General features: G+C 40.7%; 1 long non-coding RNA gene across 1 annotated transcript; it reads left to right on the forward strand.

Annotated features, from left to right (window-relative positions):
- The first annotated feature begins 676 nt into the window (after window positions 1-676).
- On the forward strand, window positions 677-19,940 carry LOC125391171 (uncharacterized). The gene is made up of 4 exons (XR_014997257.2): window positions 677-970; window positions 2,106-4,982; window positions 19,234-19,419; window positions 19,526-19,940. It is a non-coding gene; the product is annotated as an uncharacterized LOC125391171 (long non-coding RNA).
- The last annotated feature ends 203 nt before the right edge of the window (window positions 19,941-20,143 follow it).

Here is a 20,143-nt window from a genome sequence, read left to right on the forward strand (position 1 = left end):
TTCTCTCAGTGTGCACACCCCATCTTCTTTCTCTTGATTGAATCTCTTAGCGATACAGTAAGTTTGAGGGCATATAGCAAGTAAATCTTGGCTAGAAAAGATGAATATATTAAATATGAGGACCTTCACCACCGGAGATACAGGAAGAAATGCTGCAATCTCCTGTGTTCATTAAGTAGAATTGTTTTAAAGAATTCAGGTTTCATAACTGTATCATCTGCAGTAGTCAGCGTGACACTCCTGTGAAAACGCTCACGGCTACAGTCGGCAGATTCTTTCTCGGGAACAATAAAAGAGAACTTAGTCAGTTTTTCTTGCACATTTGGGTTCCGACAGAAACGCAATGTACATTGGGTGTGAGTCAACCTCACCAACAAAGAAGTAATCCAGTTATTTCCAGCACTGAAGCAATCCCTCGTACATTCAACTGAAGAGCACAGTCAACGTGACCAATTTGCCGTAAGTCTGGAAAAAAATACATTGTGTTAATCAGCACATTAATCACTGTGACAAAGTACTTGTAAATCAGCTTAAAAGTCAGGAAGGTGTACTTGCCTCATGCCTAGAATGTGCCTGCCATGACCACTGGGCCTATGACAATACAGCACATCATAGCAGGAACACATGATGTCACAAATCTGCTCATCCAGGAACAAGGAAGCAGATGACAAAGAGGTGCTGGCATCCCAATATCTCCTTCAAGGACAAGCTCCCAATGACCCAAATTCTTTCTGCCAGGCCTCATCCCCTGCAAGTTCTACCAACTCTCAGTAGTGTCACAGGCTAGAGAAAACACAACTCTAGCTTGTGGCCCATCTGTGACCTAACCTAATGAGTCTATTCATCTGAACCATGTCTCCAGCTTTCTGAGACCACCTGCTTCTTCATATCCACTCAAACATACCATCAGATCTCCAATGTGGAGATCATCAGCGTGAATGGGAGCTGTGGAGCATTGGGGCCGGTCTTGGTGAGTGACACACCAAAGTCGTACACATGGTGATACTGAAAGCCCCTAATCTTGACTACAGCCTCTGCACATACCTGTGTAACCTCTGGGCACCTGACCATTCATCAGGGTCTTGGCAGAGGATTTATAAGATTTATAAAGTGTGGCTGAAGGAAGGGATGGGATGCAGCATCCAAGGCAGGAATTTATGCCAATAGAATACAGAAGAATATGAACACACAAGGGTGGGGATGGGGGACTCCCAGGCACTTGTTAGAAGGCAAAGGAACTGATTACTGCAGACTCAGGTTCATCTATTGATATGTAAAAGACCATCCTAAGGTTCAGAGGCTACATTCGTCAGGATTGTCTAGAGAACTAAAACTGGTTAAGATGTTTATGCTTCTATGTACATGTGTGTATATGCGTACACACAGAGAGTGATGATGGAGAGACAGGAGAGAGAGAAAAGTGTTGAACACTGCTTAGCTTTCTTTGCTATCTTATCTTCACTTCTGTTGCTGTGATGAACACAAAGCATTTCATTTCAGAAGCGATTATGTTAGCTCACTCTTCCAGGCTACAGTCTACCAGGGCAGGAAAGTCAAGACAACGGGAACATAGGATGGCTAGTCACAAAACATCCACAATCAAGAGCAAAGAGGAATGCATGCATGCTCGCTTGTTTGTTTGCTTGTGATCAGATCCATTTCCTCGGTTCAGGAACCCAGGCTAGGGGAATGGTACCAGCAGTGATGGGTTGGGTCATCCCACATCAGTTAACTTAAGACAACCCCTACATCCTTGCATACAGGCCAATCCGATGTGAACAATTCCTCATTGATTCTTTCTTCTCAGTTGATTGCGGGTTGTTGACAATTAATGATAACAATTATATTCCACACACAAACACATTACTTTAAAACTAAACATATACTTTATCTATCTGTCTGTCTGTGTGTCTGTCTACTTTTTTATTTATTTACATTGGAGGGATGTTAAACACAGTCCAATATTAAAAGTCCAGTGTCTCCCTTTCTTTTTCTCCATGACTAAAACAAGACGTTCTTTATTGAGGGAAAGGGTACAAACTATAAAAACCAAAAATGCTTCTGTCATTGAATAAACTTTTCTTTCTCTCCTTGTCAACCTGAAGCTTAATGTTATTTGCACAATTCCTGGGGGTCCCGACCTGTTCACGAAAGCAGTGAGACACCTTTCTCAAGTAACTCTGGAGGAGAATTCTCGTCAGTGTGGAAACAGAGCCTCGGTGTGTGATTCTGCCTTCTCCTCTCCCTCAGCTTCGGGTGCACTACAGAACAGTCACTTTATGGGATGTTGAGTCCTGCGACTAGTGACAAAACACTTCAGAGGCCCACTGTGCCATCTCAGTATGGATCCACGTTCTTCATTATTTTGTTCACAGCCAGAGGGTCCTTTTGATTTTCCAGAAGCAAAGGGAACTCTCTTTCCATGAGGACTTCCTGGTTCTTCTGAAGTAGTTTTTGCCCTGTCTCCAAATCGGTGAAACATAAGCATCATGGTTTCCATGGTATGCCTCATTGGCATCAGCATTTTGAAAGAGGTATCTTGAAGCTTGGGCCTCAAAGTCCAGTAGTGATTGGACAAACTGGGCACATAGCTGTGAGGTGGGCACCAACCCAGTACAATATATCCTCTAAAATTGTAAACGATTTATATACTTCAAAGCTTGAGGGTATAGAGTAGTATTCTTATTTCAGGAGGGAAGAATCAGGACATTAAAAGGAACAATCTAATCAAAACAAAACCAAAATCTAGCAATGCAAACATAAAATTCTATATCTCAATGCTCAGCATCTGGGGTTCGTCATATCGACTCCAAGGAGCTTCGGCAGCCGCATGTCCCCAGTCCCCTTCAGCAGACACATTACTCTTAGGCTTAAGATGGCACCATGCAATACAGTAGCTCACAGTGGTGAACATCCTACAGCCACATCATTTCCAATATTCTCGAGTCTCCATGACAACCAAGTCTGTCCCTCCAAAGCTCTACGTCTGGGCCTCTCCATTGGGATCTCCAACTCTTTCACACAACTGCTATCCAGACCTCTTTCAACTTTGCAATTTTCATGCCTTCAAAACCCATATTGAAAAGATTGCTAAGTTCTGCTGCCAGCTTCAGACATGGCCCGGCCCCCTTGGACCACAGCTGTAGCTGCCTCTGTGTGCTGGCCCTAAGGAGACACTCCCTTCTGTTCACTGAAGCATAGGAAGGTTCCTCTTGGCTGGGGTGAACTCTTCAACAATCTGTGTCTGCCCCAGGAAGATCAGCACATACAGATTCATATTCACAAGATCACACAAACAGCTCATCTTCCTGTTCTGGATGCAGCCTTATAAGTCAAGTCACAGCTACCCAAGTTACTCTTGTCGTTTTTATCTTCCAAGTTCTCATGAGAATGGTCCATGAAGCTCTACTTCCAGCGTTCAGTGACTTTTCAAGCATTGTAAAAGCCTTACCAAAGACTTCCACATTCTTCCCACAAAAAAAAAAAAATCCATAAAATCCACATGATCAACTAACTGTTACAGCAGCAGCCCCACTTCCTTGGCACTTTCTGTCCTGATTCATCTCTGCTGTGTGATTCAATGCTCTTGATTGATGGAGCAGCGTAGGAGACAGCGGTTTAGCTTATCTTCTCAGGTCATGCTCTAACACGTCTTAGTTAGAATACTATTGCTATGACAAAACACCATAACCAAACGCAAGTGAGAGAGGAAAGGGATTATTTGACGTACACCTTCACATCATATTCTGTCCTGGAAGGAAGTCAAAACAGGAACTCACATAGGAACCCGGAGGCCAGAACTGAAACACAGACCACGAAGGGATACTGTTCTCCATGACTTGATTAAGTTGACTTTACACAACCCAGGACGACCTGTCCAGCAGTAGGGCTGACCACAGTGAACTGGGCTCTCCTACATTAATCATTAATCAAGAAAACACCCTACAGACTTGACTGCAGGCCAATCAAGTGGTGTTTTCTCTGTTGAGGTTCCCACTCTCCATGTGTCAAATTAAAGAAAGTAAAACTAACTAGCACTGATGGGTGGCCATCGAAACTGGTAGAGGAGATGAAGAAGGGGTGAAGGCAGTGTACCAGATCTTTGATGTGGCTATATGCCAGATCCTAAACATGCATTTTGTGATCTTCCTGGGTCCAAAATATCAACAGGGCAACAGTGCAACCAGATGTTTCTCTCCCGCCCACCAGTTCCCAAATATTCACGCTGAAGCTTAATATTAATTAAAAACCATTTGGCCGATAGGTCAGGCTTATTACTAACTAGTTTTTACATCTTAAAGTAACCCATTTCTATCCATCTATGTATTAGCATGTGACCATGGTATTACTGCACATCTTGCTTTTCCAGCAGCTGCTGGCATCTCCTGGCGTCTCCTTTACCTTCTTTTCTTTTTATCTTTGTTTGGATTTCCCAAATGGCTATATTTTGCCTGGCTATTGGCCAAATCAGCTTCTTTATTTACCAATGGTAGTAAAACATAATCACAGCATACAGAAGGGCATTCCCCATCACAACAGGGAGAAGAGTTGTTGGGGTAATTCTCCTCTGAGATTGAAACACTTCATCGTTCAGGGAAGCTCCTTAAACAGGAAGATAAACAATTCAAAATAACTTCAGGAAGTCCCTGAAACTGACCAAATTCACTAGGCCCCTCCCTGCCAGAGTAAGCAATAAAAGCTGAGAGTCCCTTTCAGAGGAAGCAAGGCTGAGCTGTAAAGACTCTCAGACAAGTCCAGGTACAAAGAAGATTGTGAGACCAGACAGTTGCCTGGAAGAAGCAGAGACCAATCGAGCCATTGAGAAGACATTTAGACCAGAGTCACTTGGAAAGGATACTCTCCGACCTGTTGAGCTGTCTACAGGCTGTCCATGTGTGCTCCAGATTCTCAGCTTCATGAGATATCTCCCATGCTGAGGTGGGCTTTGGTGATGCAGCTGCCTTTGAGCCATATCTGCTCCTGTAAGTAACCCCTCACCCATATTCCTGTAAGTAACCTCAGTAAAACTCAGAGCTCACCAAGTTGGACTTTGGGAGTATTTACACTTTAGTCTGTTGTGAGCTCCCTTCCCGGGATAAATAGACACATCGGCTTGCGGGATTGTTTCAATACAACAGTGCTAATTCATTTACATACTTTAAATCAGCTATATACTGGGCAGAATGGATCAGTACTGTAATAAATGCTAGCAATGTACATAGGAATAAACTTCAATGAATGTAAATTACAAGGGCGATATGATTACCCTATTCATGCATAACAAATACTCAATGGTAAGAAAGAGACAAAAATCATCCAAATGGCCCACATGTAAAATATTGCATCTATTTCTGAGTTTTAAACTGCAAATACGATGGGTAGCTCACATCCAGATTTCCTCAGATACTGCTTTCATGATATGGATTTTGATGTTCAAAATTATAAGAAAAGAAATTACTAGAAGTTTGTGTGTTGTCTAGTGCCGTGTCTGATGTTCCTGCTCAGCCTGTTCTCCAGTCCTCAGTCTTGTGTACTTACCAGTGGGTTAGTGGTACGGTGCTGCCTGGGCTGCATGCGCTTTTGGAAATGTCCCTGAGTTTAAAAGGCTGCACATGGCTCGCAGAGACTAGGAAAGCAGTCAGGCACATCCTAGACCCTGAACCTCCACTTAAAGTTTGGCTACAAATAAAAACATTCTCCATTTAGGTCATTTCCCCTTCAGTTTGGGTAAGGGAAGTGTGGCGGGTGCCGTTGCCAAGGCTCATGCCCTTCCCTCAAATTCAAGCAATATGTGGGCACATAAGCTGCCTTTCCCACGGCATCCACTTAGTCCCCTTTCATTGTAACTCTGGGTGTGAGGAATGGGGAGAGACTGAGGTGTGTTTAAAGCCATAAAGGTTTCAGTTGTGAATGTTCCAGAATATACATGGATTTTTTTTTTTTAATTCAGACTTGAAATAGGTGTGGATCAGTCTGCAGTTACCTGGGGCTTGGATCTATAATGGACAACTAAAGTCTCACTGGAACCAGAGCATGTGTTACCAAGAGTCAGAGTCCTGCATTGGCTCCTTCAATGATTTAACTGTGTGTCTTTCATAGTCAAGTAGGAAAAAAAATACTTGAGTGAATATTTTGCTATACGACCAGAAAAACTCAACTTCACCAGTAGAATAAAGGTCCCACAAGCCTCTCTGAGAGCATCTGTCACGTAAGATCAGCCAGTGCAGACATTAAATACTAAATAGCAAATCACTTTGTAAATATCTACCTAGACCTAAAACCTTCTATACATTTCCAAGAAGATTTTTTATTCAGAAAACAACAGCTGAGAACCAAAGAGAGAAAACAAATATAGTTTTACAGATAGGGAAATTCACATTAAAATTCATATTTCAAATAATGGTTTGTAACTATGCCTACATAGACTATCTCTAAATTTTGGTGAGTGGATATAATACAGTCTGTTTATAGGAATAAAGAACAGATATGAAATAAGCTTCACACAGAATTGCAGTGTAGTGTTCCATTCCATAAGCCATTTCCTATTTTAAATATAAGTTTTAAACATAGGCTTTATAGTTTCTATAAATTCAGTCTTTTCCTTCCCTATGGGGTAAGTTTTGAGCAAATGCCCAACGGAGTTGACTTATTTGCTCCTTTTTCTGCTCTGGGAAGGATGAGGAGTAAAGCCTTTGTATCTGTCTCCGCCTGATTGTCACGCTGACAGCTCAGGAATAAAGTCCCTCTTCCAGCCCTGGCTTTTCATATTGTCTCGTTAGTCTTGTTAGATTTAAGAAAACTGACACATTTCGATTTTAGTAGAAGTCAAATCTCTCCAACAGAAAGATTAACAAGCCACAACTCTCTGCATCATAGAGGACCGGTAATGAGCAACTTCAAAGCTGATTGGTTCACTCGTAGCTCTGACTTCAAATGAATTCAAACGAACACATCCTGTGGTTTTTGTGGCTACCTGAGATATTGACCATTGTGTTATTTGCAAATATGAAAATTGGAGAAAGCATGAACTTTGATCATTCAAAAATGGATTTAGTTGCTGCCTCCCCCGCCTTCCATCCATGGCCTCTAAGTTTGTCATCTTCTGGAAATTTACTTTGCAGGCTGAGGGAGTGATTCAGAGATAATAAATATAAAAGTGTCCATCATGCCCACTAGAAAGTGGGTGTTGGGTAAATAAAAGTGATATTATTTTAGTTACCATTCTTGTTGAGATTACTCAGCAAGGTTTAGCCATCTCCCTTTAATTATGTGATTAAAATACCTCACAAGAATGGAGCTTCCTGGCATTTCACAAAACCTTTCTCTTAAGACCCAAATCAGACTTCCAAGCTGACAGACTTCAGTTTGACCTTTCATGGTTTAGTTATTGCTTTCGTGTTAAGCATGACTCGGCAGAAATACTCCTGTCCCCACTGTAATGTGCTCCACTGGGAGGTCATGAGGCACGTAGAGACACTGTCTGGGACAGCACAAGTTCCTAACATGCCTGCTTGCTTTTACACAATTGGTAGTTGCTGTAGAATATTATTTTAAAATGTGTTACTTTTGTTCATGTTCTGGGACATTTGTTTAATGATGCAAAGATGTGTTTGCTTAAATAAAATTCACCTGCAATCAGGAGGTTGCGCGAACAACTAGCTGACCGGAAGTTGTAGGGAGGAGCCAGGTGGAGGTTTTTTTTAAGGAGACAGGAGAGAACTTTGGAGGGGTGAGCACAAGAGCAAGCTGAGCTGCTTGCCAATCAGCCTCTCTGGGGGGCAGAATTCTACTTCAGCCTTTCTTGAATTTTTGAGAGGAACAGAGATTTAGATTTTATAACTCTCGGTGCCTGAGAGAACAGAATTTGCTCAGGCTGCGGCTCTTGCAGCCTAACTGCTGCTGGTAGCGGAACAGTTGCTGTTGCTGACGAGGATAGCCATAGTTTAAAAGGCAGCAACCATTGAGGAAGAGGACAACAGGTAGTGGCTACCCAGAGTTCGTTGTTGAGAAGGATCAGGAAAGTTGCCCCCGTACTCGGATGAAGAGTTGCCATGGCTGGAGACATCCAAGTCCCCTGAGTTTGTGTCTGTTTAAGTAAACTAATGGTATGTCAGTTAGGTGTGGATGTCTGCCTGAAGCCTCCTCCCTGAGACCACATTCCCTCTCAAACTCACAGCAAAGGCCCTGTAATCTGTCATAAACACTGTGTGGAAGCTGCCGTGGAACATGGAATATTTGCTGTGGGCCACATTCTGCATAGTCCTAGAATCTGGACCTCTGAGTCAATGACTCACCTTTACTATTTGGCAACTAGAAAACATTTACAAGCAGGGCGACATTTCCTGTTTACGCCATTATCTTCATCCTTAGAGCTAAATCCATAGCACATAGTTAATCTTTGGTCCATGTATGTTTCCCCCTTTGCCCATGTTTCACATCCAAAACAGAGTTCTATAAACTGCACCCCCCCCTCTTCTGCAGGTTCCCCCCCCACACTACTGCCAAGCCTTCAGGAACATTCCAAGCCTCCAGCTTCTCACATGGATGGAGAACTACTGGTAATGAATATCTAGATGTGTTTCAGTTTATCTGAAAATATCCAAGTACATTCTAGAGCAGTTCGATTGGTTTTTAAATGAAATGTGTTTTATGAATAAAAATCTTATGAGAGTTATTCAGTAAACAGGAAGAAAAAGAATTGATTTGGTGACACATAATGCAATTGAAGGTCTCCCCACTATGAACAATCCTCTCTCAAAGCAATTTCTGAAATTGATTATGTTCTTATTCTGAAAGAGAAATATTGAGTTTTGTGTATAATACATTACTTGTGGGACTATTTCTTCTCTCTTCATTGTCTAAGACTGTAAGTGTGATACTAATTCCTCATGAATAGATAAATTTATTTCTAAAACAGCCAATGTCTTTCACATCAACTTGTGTTTAACTCAGAAAAGAAGATAAGGAACCCCTAAAACTTAAACCTTTTTCTATCAACATGTCCAGAAACCCAGAGACATTTATTATTGTGAGAGAACCTTAATGACTCAGGTTAACATCTACAGCAAAAAAAAAAAGAAAGAAAGAAAGAAAGAAAAGAAAAGAAAAGAAAAGAAAAAAAGAAAGAAACTCCACCAATAAGAGAAGAGCTTACAAAAGTTTATATACATTGATTCGCGCCACTACCAGTGACTACTGCTTGCTTAGGAAAGAGCAGAAGAGAAACAGTGTTCTAGAATGTTATTGCATGGAGTAACAAAATATATTCTCAGGCCATCTACAGGAATTCTACAGGAAGCCTAAATCCAAGTGAGCCACTCCAAGCCAACCTTGTCAGGGACCTGACTCCTTGGCTTTCACAGTTGAGGGAGCCAACACTGCCTGCCTCTTGTACATGGAAATTGGTATTCGGACTTCAAAGAATTGAGCTACAGAGGGAGCTGGGACTGCCTAGAAGTCATGGCCAGTTTCCAGTCGATGAGGAAAGCAGGGAACCTTGGGTGAGGGGCAGCAGAGTTGGCGCTAACTCAGTCAGCAGAGCCTTGCCTCTGGCTCCTAGTTTCCTGACAGGAAAGCTGCTTCCGTGACGAGGGCACCGTAATGGGACATGGAAAATGCCAGTATTAAGTGCTTCTCTCCACCTTGATGTGTGACCTTTTGGAATGAATATAATGACTGCATTGGCTCTGTTAGCTGGCAGCAAACACTAGTCTTAGTGTCTCTACCCGCTTTCCAAGCTCAGAAGCTGGCTTGGTATTAAACACACTCCACAGACTCAGAGGCGGGAAGGGCATCCTCAAAGTCTTTCACTGTGGTAATTCACTTGATTTTCTCTCTATCGCAGACTTGATTCAGTGCCACATCAAAAGGAGTCCCTGGTCCCGACACCATTGCCTGATGGCCTGACAGTCTGATGATCATGATGGCGGTAGAATATTTAGTGGGTGGCAGGATATATAAGAGGATGCTCTACAAAAGGGGAATTCACAACCTAGGAGGGATGCCAAAGCCTTTTATCCCACTGTTCAGATAAAACATAACCTCATGAGTTATTTTAGAATTTTCTGCTTGATGCCTTTAAATCATGGTTGACTGCAGGGAACTCAAACCTGCTGGGAATGATGCTGGGAAGAAGGGAAGGTGACTGTCGTGCCACACATTCTTACTAGTGATGTGAATGAATGATGCTAACTAGGCCCCTGTCCTCACCTTGTTGCTAAACTTCCTTCCAAGGGGAGTCCTAGGCAGTGAACCCACCCCATAACGAACAGAGGCCACGTCCCATCCAAGGTTCACTCTGGAGAACAAATGAATTTATTGACTCCTTACAAAGAGGGATGAGCTCGCTACAGAGGCATGGGGCCTTCTTCCAGCAACAGGCTGCACTTGCAAAGCCTTGACCAAGCATCGATGAGGATTTCTCTGTAGTTGCATATATGGAACCCCTAAGTCATGTCCTCATCTTCCCCTAGTATGTATCATAAGCTATCGCCTACCTAAGGTCACATTCAATTAAGACAGGGTTACATATAATATGCGATAGAGCGGAGCTGGAGACTCAGAAAAGGGGGGTCTCAGTGACCATCCCTGTTAATGAGGGGATGTCATCAGTCAGCATACCTAACTGGGGTGCTCCTCCCCAAGATGATAGCTGCTTGGGTCAGAAGACAGTCACTCACAACACACCCCTCCCACCCACCCCCAATACAAGGCCCACTCTCCATAGAGATCAAGAATAATTATTTCGAAGTGTAAATCAGAGTGTTTGTGTTTCCCACAACACACACACACACACTACACCCTGCACTGTTTCACCTCATAAGTGGGCCTCACAAATCACCCAGCCCCCCCACCCCGTGTACTTCTTGGGCCTCACCCATCCTGGCTCCCAGCCATGCTGGTTCTTTGCCATCGCTCCATCTTTGACAGACTCACCCACACCAATCCCAGTTTTTAAGCCATTTTCATTGAGGCAGGGTTAGTTCCACTGGTCAAACCAAATATAACCAAAAAGATATTCCAAGTATAGTTTGTGTTCTAATCCCGGTTGTATGTTTTTAAGAAGAATGAACCTCTTTGGATCATAGCAACTGCTGTGGACTGAACTGTATCCCCTTAAAAGTTCCCTCATGGACACACCAACTCCCAGTCCTTCAAAATGTAACCTTATCTGGGCTTAGGGTAATTGCAAAGAGGTCAGTGAATTAAAAAGCTAAGTCATGGAACATTATGATAGAAACTTGGGTGTGACGGGCACAGAGAGATGCAAGGGACAGATTGGGAACAGGTTCTTCATGCCTCAGCAAGAATTATGAGGAATGGCAGGGTAATTTGGACTTCACATGTCTGGACTGGAAGACCAACAACATTCTGCTCTTTAAGCTACCTCATGTATAGGATTTCAATTGTGGCACCAGAAATTTAGTAAAGTGTCCTTATTTGTGAAGTAGGAAAGACAGTGGTGGGTCCTTTATAGTCTACTATGTAGACTAAATAAAATTCCTAAGATTTGAGATCTCCACCTATCTTTAATAGTCGTTTTAACTATTATTATTGATAATGCTGTTTTATATGACAAATCAAACTGGATAGAAATTTTCTATCTTAAAGTGACCTTCTTCATAATGGGAGGGAATCACCCACAGAAAAGAGACACTCTGCCTTTCCCTGAGGAGAGCTAGTTCCACAGAGACACAAAACCAACCATTTGGTAGCATGAGCCCACAGAAATTAATGAATTGCAGTACCGTGTACATACTAGAAACAAATGCTAATTCAAGGGATATGTGCTATGAAGGCAACACGGAGTGACCCAGTGGGACTCCGAGGAGAAGGAAGCACATACTCTTCCCTGATGGACACAGAAAGAATTAGAAGAGACTAGGAATATTACTCATCTTCCAAATCATAAGTCCAATATATATATCATAAGCTTCATAATTTTATAATAATTGCAAAGTTAGTGGAAAATCCCATTTTTACCCTTTAACTTTTTGTTCAGAACTCATGTCCATGATATTGCCTCTATATTCATTTTCGAAAGTATGGTTGAAAGGTGATCAGAGCATGGAGCCTCAGTTAAGAGGCAAGATTGGAGACCTCCAAATAAATAATAAGTAACAGATAAATAGATATCCACAGTGAACTGTGTTAACACTGGAGACAATGTGAACTGTAGGCATAGCAAGGAGATCTGTAGAGAGGCTCCAAATGTGATCATTGTCTTAGTGATATTACTGTTGCCATGAAACCCTGTGCCCAAAAGCAAGTTGGGGAGGAAAAAGTGTATTATCCTTATACTCCACATCATCATGCAAGGCAGTCAGAACGGGAAGTCAAACAGGGCAGGATCCCAGAGGCAGGAGCTGATGAGGAGGCCTTGTAGGATGCTGCTTACTGGCTTGCTCCATTTGTCTTCTTATAGCACCCAGGACCAACAACCACACAGGAGATGGCACCAACCACAGTGGTCTGGGCCCTTTCTCAGCAATCATTGATTAAGATGCCTGATCTTATGGAGGCATCTTATCAATTGAGGTTCCATCGTCTCCCTTCACACTAGTGTGTTTATGAGCAGCCAATATTAGAGTTTTTGGTGGTGGCATGGAACTAGAAACTCTTCAGAGTTGTGGCAATAAGTCTGTCTCCCACCAGTACCTCCACCATGAATCTAGACTCTCAAAAAGCTAGGGAATGGGGTAGAGCCAGTCACCAAAACTACAGCTTTAATCATAGACATATTGCTTAGTATATTAAAGGCTCATGTGATCAGAAAAAGACAGAGATACAGTAAGACAGATTCAGGAAAAAAAAAGACTCTAAATGGTTTACAGTATGTTTAAAAATACATGAAGGCTTGGGAGAGAAAAGAAAAAGGATAAAAGAAATCCTTAAAAAGAGCAATAGAGTAGTCAGGCATTTAATCTCACACCTTTAATAAACACACCTTTAATCTCAGTACTTATGAGGCAGAGACAGGCAGATCTCTGAGAGTTCGAGGCCAGTCTGGTCTACAGAGTGAGATCCAGGACAGTCAAAGATACACAGAAAGACCTTGTCTCAAAAAAACCAAAAATTCAAAAAAAAAGAAATAGAGCATATAGAAAAGCTATATAGAGGTAGAAAACACACAGAGAATCTGGATACTGTATGTTGTGTTATCTTTGAGTTGCTTGAGTGCTAAGGAAGGAACAACAGCTGCTAAAAGACATCATTTATAACCAATTCTCATACATCTTATGTTTGATGCTCCCCATCTTCCTCTACATCTCCACAATCAAAGTTACTACAATAATCCATCATTCTACCATGAAACCACACCCAAGCTTACCCAGGCTCTGGATTACATCATTTATCTCTTGGTTTGTACTTAATCTTGGGTTGTTTGGTTTGTTAGTCAGTCAGTTATCCTCCACTTCCTTTAAGTGTCATGTGACTGTATAGCAGCTTTAAACACACACACACACACACACACACACACACACACAGAGAGAGAGAGAGAGAGAGAGAGAGAGAGAATATCATCCTTCTTTCTTGCTATAGTTTACATTAAAAACTGTAAATCTGAGTCTGGGAACATGGCTCGGTAGGTACAGTGCTTGTTGCACACGTGTGGGAACATGCATTCAGTCTTACACGTACACACACAAAATTGTGGGTCTTCTTAGGATTCTTCAAACTTTGACACTGTGATTATTTTCAGAGAAATTACAAAGCTCAGGCCTTGGAAATGAATCAGTATATTCACTAGACTCCGAGGCTGAGGAGGCAAACGGCCTCACTCCCTTCTGAAGAGCAACTGTTCATCAGCTTCCCGGTATGTGTTCTAGCTGCTCCTCATTTGCCTAACTTGCCTGTGATCCATCCTGCTCCCCGAAACCCATGTTTCCTATTCACTCTGCCCTTTACTGAGGATTATGCAAAACTTTTAGAATTCAGTGATAAAATCTGAGTCCTTCATGTCAAGTTTGAAGCAAATGGGGCCTCAAATGTAGTTGTTTCTTCCACTGTATCTAATGATTAAACTGGCATTAGTATTTACAGATCATTTTCTTTGACCTCTATCTATATCACATAGAAATCTAGCCACTGTACTACAGGAATTGTGTCTCAGGAACAAGGTTTGTATGTTTTCATATGTTTCAATGAAATCAATACTTCTGTTGGAGGGACATTGATCTTTTAATGAAAGTCACAAATATACACATGGAAGCATTTGCATGTTCACATCCACACAATTCTACATATAGTGATTCAGCAGCAATCTCCAGCATCCTTGAGCCACCTGAAGCAGGTCCACAGATCACAGACGGAGCATCATGACTGCACAGAAAAGCACAGAGAAGCATGCACGCTGGTGCTCACTGCTGCCAGCGCAAGCAGAGTGGCCTGTGTCCCTCCAAGTCACCAGAAAGAAAAACATAAAAGGTGAATAAAAGTACTTTTGGAAATTGCTATGAAAGTATCGTATAATTCAACATTCCGAGCCCATGGAGGGGTCATAGCCTGTTATTAAAAGATCTGCCTGGGCTACAATTATGCCCTTCCCTTACATTCTAACAGAGCCTAAGACTCCTTCAGTCAGAATCTACGCCTCTCATTGATCTGCAGGATATGCATAGGAATAAAAGACAGAACATAGTGATAAAATGACCGTCTATATTCAGAGATGTGTGAAATTTAATGTAAAGTGAACTGCTCATATAATGTGGAGTTTGCTACTGCAGTATGTCTTTTCCTTCTGATTTCAGTGAATTGCACCGCAGTTCTTCCATATAATTTAAATATGAGCCAAGTGAAGTAGTATGTAATTAGAATCAAGATTTGTAACGTTGCATGCTCAACTAAGAACTTTGCAAGATCTGCTGAGTAGAGGTGTGTGCCCCAGCTCACCTAGGAAGTTGGTTCCACACTTTGTGATGGCTCCTAATTCAACTTTTCTCTTAGCCTCACTTTCTCTACCCAAAGTCAATCGTCTATACTGGCTTCATGTCTGAGGCATACGCTGCAGTGACTCATGAGAGTTCGGAAGAACTAAGAGTACTTCTAAAAAGAGTACAGGTACTTCAGGTGGAAGGAAGCAGAAGGAGGAACAGGCCCGGAAAGGAATAAAGAGCTAGTCAATCACATGTCAGAGAGAGAACATCAAGATGAAATGTATTTAGCTGAGTTGCTAAAGATACGCAGAGCGTGAGTACCAGCCGCAGCACATAGCATTGCCCAACCTGCATCAATCAAAGCATCTGCAAGGAGAATTATGACCACTGGATTCTTTACATCCTTTTAAGAAGCTTGAAGTATTATATTTTTATTCTGACCTTCATTTAATGACTTCAGTAAATATTCTTAATAAGGAATTATGATTACCTTTTATGGATTCAGATTAAAGGTAACCTGATTCCTTGCAAGAGTGATTTACAAAGTTAATGCCTAAATTTCTCATTCTTTATCAAAAATCTACATAGTAGATTGATATGTACATAAAGGCTAAGAGTTTGGATAAAACCATGGCTTTATGAGCAGACTTGCCTTCACAAATTTTGAAAATTCATATAAATAACCAAAAACTTGCTGTAACATTTTAATAGAAATCTACATTTTCCTGGATAGTTTTCTCCTTTTGATTTTTGAGAGTTTTATACATATATACATATGCACACCATTTCTGCCTCCCCTTCCCATACAACTTCTTGTTTTCTAATGAGAGACAGCTAGCAGGGGGCTTGAGATGGGAAGAATTGAGATGGGAAGGCGGGAGGAGTTAGAAGGAATAGAGGGAGGGAAATGGCGATCAGGATATACTATATGAAAAAAATCTTTTCAATAAAAGAAAAATCAATAATCTTTTTATCCTATAAGAAACTTTTTGACTAGATGCACAATATAATAAATGCAAGCCTTTGCCTTTTTAAATCCTGTCTCAAACGCCTAGGGACAGAAGTCGTTAAAATTTTTATATAAAAATATAAACTAAATATATTTAGGGATAAGATTTAAACTACATACAAGATTAATTTCTTGTTTACCTTACACAAATACCTGAAGGTAATTTTTATAAAAATGTTTGTTTAGCCACATTGTGACTATTACATATAACAGGAATGTTAATGTAAAATTTTACACTTTGTCTGTACTGAGATGCTCCAAATTTTGGTGCATTGCACACTTCAGATTTTCAGGCTATCTATGTTGCATGTATATAAAGTTTGAGTTTTATAAAATTACTATCAAAAGGTATTGCTGTGATCCACGGGACTATGAGAATTATGGGAGTTAGGACTTACTGCTTCAAAGTCTCACATACAAACAAGCCTTTTCGTAGCTTCACAACATGCTGTGAACACACTAGCCTTTTTATATTTTCACAAGTAGATTTTAAATGAAACCATATTCTATCCTTTAATAGGTGCTCAAATAGACAGACACAGGACAGAAACAGTGCTAATAGCGATCAAACTTTTACACGTCTGGCTATCATTGTTAGCTGTAGAAAAGCTGTCTGCTCACAATGTTGATCCCGACCCGTTTGCTTTTTTTTGTCATTCACATAGTGCTAAGGAATTAGATCACTTATGATAAATGTCTACAGTCTTCTGCTAACAAGCGACATTATGTACTGCTAAAGATGGAAATTAGGTAGAGCTATGCTTCATAAATTTCATTTGTTGATATACAATGGAAAAAATGAAAAAAACAATAAATATTTCATATGCTTGTTTGAAAAAAATGGCTAGAAACCAAGACTCAAGAAATCATACCTTACCCAAAAGTCAGAAAACAGTAGACCAAGGCCACATGTCTGTCTCCCTTATTAGACTGGATACCTTTCCATGTTCAAGGGTCATTACAAAGAGCTTTAAGAAAACAATGAAAGAATTCTACTATAAAGTTTAACAATGTGGTGGTTGGTTTAAATTGTCAATTTGGCACAATCTAGAATCATCTACAAAATCTCAATGGCAGAATATCTGGACTAGGTTGATCTATAAGTAAGCTTATGGAGAATTATTTTGACTATGTTAATTGAAGTGGAAGATTTAACCATGGGTACGTAACATCATTCCCTAGGCAGGGTATTTTGGTTTACATAAGGCTAAAAGTATATGCAGAAGAGACAAGAAGAATATAAAGACCACAGGTGATGGATGGCTCTACAGAAACTGTGTCTTCCAGACACAGCAGAAGTAATGTACAAATGAATTCATGAAGACTGGGACAGCACACGTTGGTCCTACACAGGTTCAAGCCAGATAAATAAGCACTGGAAAGGGAAAGTGGATACAAAGCCCCACCCATTACCAAACTGCTCTTTGTAATTGATACCCGCTGGCAATTTAAAAAAAATGGTTTTCTACAATGGAGTCTCACTGGGTATATCCAGGGAAGGGCTTATACCCAGAAGTAGCTGACCAACATTGAGCAAATACAAGATTAGGTTGTCATTTGGGGAAGGATTTAGTGTTTGTTTTGACTTGTTTTGTCTTATTTTTCTTGACTTGTTTTGTTTTATTTTTCTGTCTTTCATTTTGAGAGAGAAAGAACATGAAGTTGGGTGAGTAGGGAGGTAGTGAGAATATGGGAGAAGTTGTGCGAGAAAGCATGATCAAAACATATTATATACAAATGTTATCACAAAGTCTCTCTTTGATAAATTTTATTTTTTATTATCAAGACAAATTACATCTATTTATGGAGTACAGGATAATGTATGTATCCAATGTGGGATGGTTAAATTAAGCCAATGAGCAGCTATTGTATCACTTGTCATTTTGCTATGAAGCATATGAAATTTACCTTCCTTACCATCTTAACCTTCCACGTTATATACCTCAAAACCTGCACACTTGAAATTATGTGCATTTTTCATGCTCCCTCTCTCCTACTTCCTCATTCCCAGTGTCTCACAGTTGTCTTTGTACTCCCACAAATGAATTTGTTTAGACTCGATGTATAAGTGAGGTTGCATAGTTATCTTGCTATGTCTGGTATATTTCCACTTAGCATAATATCTTTCATGCCCATCTATGCTATCGCACATGACAGGGTCACCTTTTTCTAGAGATAGAGATATATCTTACTTTTAATCCTCCCTTAATTAATGAGAATGTGGGTGGATGATTCTATGTTAACACTACTTGAGCATTGCTTGCGTGGAAATGAGATGCAGGTATTGCATGCATTGACTTCATTTCCTTTGGATAACAAAGAGAAGTAGAATAATTAGATCATGTGTTTATTCTATTTTTAGGTTTTGGAGGAACCACATTGTATTTTCCCTAATGTATATACCAATTTACAATCCCACAGAGTTTGCAAGTATTACATTCCTTTCCAATTTGGCCAATAGTCATCATTTGTTAATTTGATAATGTCGTCTCTAACTGAAGAGGGGAGGTGTCTCAGTGTAGCTTTCTTTTGTAGTTTCCTAGTGATTAGTGATGTTCAGCAACCTGTTTCTCTTTTAATTTTTATTTCAGGAAATGTTTATTCAGGCCCCTTGCTCATTTAAGACAGTGTTATTTGCCTACAAACCATGTTCTGTATGTTTTGGACATTAGCCATCTCTTGATATGTATATCATTTGCAAATACTTTCCCATCTCAGGAGCTTCTATTGACTGTTTTGTTTTGCTTTGTACATTGACACAGTCCCGTCTACTATGTTTTGATTTTGGCAGGTCCATGTCTGTTCTACCATGTTTTGGTTTTGGCATGTCTATGCCCTAAGTCTCTTATCTAAAAAGTCATTTTCTAAATGACTGACATCGTCCTTCTCTGTGTTCTGTCATCTTATAGTTTAAGGTAATATTTATAAGTTCTTAATCCATTTCAGTCAAGTTACGGCTTCAGGAGTCATCCGTTTGGGATGCATCTTTCTCAGTACCCTAGCTTTTCTACTTTAGTTAATTTCCAATGAAAGCGTGTCTGGCCCTATTTGTTATTTGGCTTTTGATAACTCTGTTTTGTCCCACTAGAGAACTCCTGAAGCAGCTTTAATGCTTATCACATTGAACTGCACTGAACTGCAGCTAAGACTTCAGATGATCTTCCTTTAAGTCAAGGCAGAGTAAAACTTAGCTGTTACTCATGATTGTCCTACAATGCACACAGCATCACTGTTCGCAGCAATATATTCGAATGTGAGGAGAGATTCTATTTAGATCCCGTATCTTGTGCTTTTGCATTGATTTCTCATAAAGCAAGACTTTCTATTCTCCTTCTCCCCTTTATCCAGCCTGAATTGATTCTGTCCTTCTCAGAGAATTTCCTGAAGTTACTTCTGCACTGCACTGCAATCTTCTCAAGTGTATCCTAGAGAGCCTAACAGAAGCCTTACAAAATCCTCATCACCTGGAGACGACAGAAAGGAGCTGTGACTCACTGTCATCCTGAGGGAGACAATGCAGTTTCAACCATTTTTGTAAGAAAAGCTATTCAAATTCTCTGGTGGGTCAAGTGGTTCTGATTAAGAAGTTTCGAGCATAGAATAAAAATCAAAACTTTCTTTTCTATTTTTCTTTTAACAGATGCAAGAAACTTCTGAATTTCCTGAAACTGCAAGACTAATGAGGTGGGGACTGGAAGATGGCTCCGCTGAGTAAGGTGCTTGCCACTAAAGCTGGTGACCCGAGTTCGATCCCTGGGATACACATGTTGGAAAGACAAAATTGACTCTCCCAGGTTGTCCTCTGACTTCTGTACCCCAAGACCCACAAAATAAGTAAATATAATTTTGTTTGAAAAAAAGAACAAAGAGATGATATTATTGCTGGAAACATTCTAGAAACTCTCCCAGCTGCATAACCTCTTTTAAAACATGCAATGACAAATCCTATTTCCAGGAAAAATTTTGATTAGATGAATTGTCAAGGATCCACCCTTGGATTGCTGGCCCACATATCACTCTGGTTAGATGAGCTGGGTGCCCTCTGTCTAAGTGTTTTTATGTAAGTGCTAAGAAAGCCCATCTTGAGTGGTTTATGAACAATTTCCCCTCAGTTCTGGAGAGCAAGGGTCACCCAGTCATCACAGATGTTTTTGTCTTCTTAGAAAAGTTGTTCCAAGCCCCATCACTGGTGTGTCTAAGTGGTGCAAGGCAAGAGTTTTGCTAAGTTGTAAACCTGCTTTTAGGTTAGAAACAGCCA

This window comes from Myodes glareolus, chromosome 16 (genome assembly GCF_982192425.1).
Source record: "Myodes glareolus chromosome 16, mMyoGla1.1, whole genome shotgun sequence".
Lineage (NCBI taxonomy): Eukaryota > Metazoa > Chordata > Mammalia > Rodentia > Cricetidae > Myodes > Myodes glareolus.